Source organism: Otolemur garnettii, unplaced genomic scaffold, assembly GCF_000181295.1.
Source record: "Otolemur garnettii isolate 467f Iridium unplaced genomic scaffold, OtoGar3 scaffold00045, whole genome shotgun sequence".
Lineage (NCBI taxonomy): Eukaryota > Metazoa > Chordata > Mammalia > Primates > Galagidae > Otolemur > Otolemur garnettii.
The window spans coordinates 4750734-4754002 of record NW_003852440.1 but is presented as its reverse complement, the minus strand read 5'-3'; positions in this window follow the sequence as shown (position 1 = coordinate 4754002).

The following is a 3269-nucleotide window of genomic DNA, read 5'->3' as shown; positions in this document are numbered from 1 at the left end:
GAGGCGGAGGCAGGAGATTCGCTTGAGCCCAGGAGTTGGAGGTTGCTGTGAGCTGTGATGCCACAGCACTCTACCCAGGGGAACAGCTTGAGGCTAAGAAAGAAAGAAAGAAAGAAAGAAAGAGAGAGAAAGAAAAAAGGTTAATGATTACTTTAGAAGGTATGGTAAGTGGAAAGGAGTGTGGAGGGGGCGGCCTTTGGGGTGCTGTCCTTGCCCTGCTAGATCAGAGTGATGGTCACACGGGTGTACTTCCTTTGGGATGACTCATCATGTTTTGTGAGACTCATCATGGTTTATCTGTGCTCTTTTCTGCAAGTATTTTCACTTCTGTTAAAAAGTTTAAAACCTTAAGGTGAAACTTTTATATACAACTTATCACTCCATCTGATTTTGAGAAAGTTCTATAAAGTATTCTGAAAATCAAAAGAAAGAGAGGTATCAATGTTGGAAATGTCGGTTACTTACAAATGAGAACTATATATGGTTCAGTATGCCTGGAGGATATGTTAGCCACCATTTCCTTCCTCTCCTTCTGAAACACCTACTACTTTGCTCATGTCGTTCTGTCTGGTTATAGTGAGAAAACCAGGTTGGAAAAAGTGAGCATGCAGTGGCTGACTTCATTGATTAAATTTACCTGCTGTGAACTTCATCTGTGCACATGAGCTTCAAAAGTGTATACAAATAAATAAATAACGGGTGCTGCCTGTGGCTCAAGGAGTAGGGCACCGGCCCCATATACCAGAGGTGGTGGGTTCAAACCTGGCCCTGGCAAAAAACTCCAACAACCACCAAAAAAGTGTATACAGTGAAATTATCTGGACAAGTGCTGCCTTCTGGGATCTTCTCTAGATAGCATGTTCACAATGTGCCCCCTGGTTCCACTACCAAGGAAGCCTTGCCCCTGAGAGGGAGAAGAGAGACTCTGCAAAGGTGTTTGAAAGGAATCTTCGATGTGGAAGGGAAAAGTCCACATTATGTCACAGCCATACTGTCCTCCAAAACCTCAGACAGAATTCCCGAGCTTCCCTTCCACTCCTGTCCTCATACCTGCCTGAGTACTCATTACCCAGTTTCAAAATCTTGATATCATCTTCAGTCCTTCTTGTTGATCATTGGTTATTTATGATTTAGAAATGTTCCCCAAAATCTGTCCCCTTTGTTCTCACAGACACTTGCCTAGTTCAGGCTGCCACCATCTTTCATAACTATTTGTGTAGCCTCCTGGTTAATCTCCTTTTCCAAACTCTCATACACTGAAACCAGGGTTACCTTTCCAAAATACAAATCAACCATGTCACTTGCCTGCCAAACGTCCTTCAGGGGCATAAATTCAGTAGTCTGATTATACATGGACTTTGTGGTCTGATATCAGCCCACCTTTGGAACCTGTCCCTTCTCTTGCCATGACTGGATTTATTGCCATTCCATTAAAACTCTGTGTTCTTTCTGATCTTGAAGCCTGTACTCAGGACATTCACACTTCCTAGAAGGCCTCCTCCCTACTAGCCCAGGGTCAGCTTTGGGACTTAATTCTCATTATCTGAACACCTTTGCCCAATCACTGGGCTTTCAGCTCAAACTACATTGTGTGCTGGCCTGGACTTGAGTACTTACTGTACTAGGTTAAGATTCTAGAGGCAGGGCACCTTGTCATTTTTGCATCTGTAGTACTTGGCACATAATAAGAACAAAGTGAGCTTTTTTTTTTTTTTTTGAGACAGAATCTCACTTTGTCACCCTTGGTAGAGTGCCGTGACGTCACAGCTCACAGCAACCTCTGACTCTTGGGTTCAAGTGATCCTCTTGCCTCAGCCTTATGAGTACCTGAGTCTACAGGCGCCCACCACTATGCCTGGCTATTTTAAGAGACAGGGCCTCGGCTCGGCGCCTATAGCTCAACCGGCTAAGGCGCCAGCCACGTACACCTAAGGTGGCGGGTTCGAATCCCCAGCCCGGACCCGCCAAACAACAATGATGGCTGCAACCAAAAAATAGCCAGGCGTTGTGGCGGGCGCCTGTGGTCCCAGCTACTTGGGAGGCGGAGGCAGGAGACTCGCTTGAGCCCAGGAGTTGGAGGTTGCTGTGAGCTGTAATGCCACGGCACTCTGCCCAGGGGGACAGCTTGAGGCTCTGTCTCAAAAAAAAAAAAAAAAAAAAAGAGACAGGGCCTCACTCTTGCTCAAGCTGCTCACCTGTGAGCTAAGGGCAATCCACCCGGCCTCCCAGAGGGCTGGGATTATAGGCATGAGCCACCTCAGCCGGCCAAAGAGAGCATTTATTTTATTTCACTTCATTTTTTCTTTTTTTGAGACAGAGTCTTACTATGTCACCCTTGGTAGGGTGCTGTGCCATCACAGCTCACAGAAACCTCAGACTCTTGGGTTCAAATGATTCTCTTGCCTCAGCCTCCCAAGTAGGTGGGACTACTGACACCTGCCGCAATGCCTGGCTATTTTTTTGTTGTAGTTATTTATCATTGTTGTTTAGCTGGCCGGGGCCGAGTTCAAACCCACCACCATTGGTGTATGTGGCTGGCGCCATAACCACTGTGCTACAGGCTCTGAGCCTATTTTATTTTATTTTATTTTATTCATTTATTTTTTATTTTTTTAGAGACAGAGTCTCACTTTATTGCTCTTGGTAGAGTGCCATGGCGTCACAGCTCACAGCAACCTCCAACTCCTGGGCTTAGACAATTCTCTTGCCTGAGGTTCCCCACCCCCAGTAGCTGGGACTACAGGCACCCGCCACAACGCCAGGCTATTTTTTGTTGCAGTTTGGCTCGGGCTAGGTTGGAACCCGCCACCCTCAGTGTATGGGGCCCAGCGCCCTACTCACTGAGCCACAGGAGCTGTCCAATTTTTTATTTTTTAATACTCACGTAAGGGGCCCAGCACCTGTAGGTCAGTGGCTAGGGTGCCAGCCACATACACCAGAGCTGGCAGGTTCGAACCCAGCCCAGGCCCGCCAAAAAACCATGACAACTACAACCAAAAAATAGCTAGACGTTGTGGCAGGCGCCTATAGTCCCAGCTCCTTGGGAAGTTGAGGCAAGAGAATTGCTTAAGCCCAATAGTTTGAGGTTGCTGTGATGCTACATCACTCTACCAAGGGCAACAAAGTGAGACTTTGTCTCAAAAAACAAACAAAAAACCCAATCACATAAGGAATCATTTATTTGAGGTTTAACATAAAGTCATACAAATAAAATGTATATAAACACAAATCCGGCTCGGCACCTGTGGCTCAAGCAGCTAAGGCGCCAG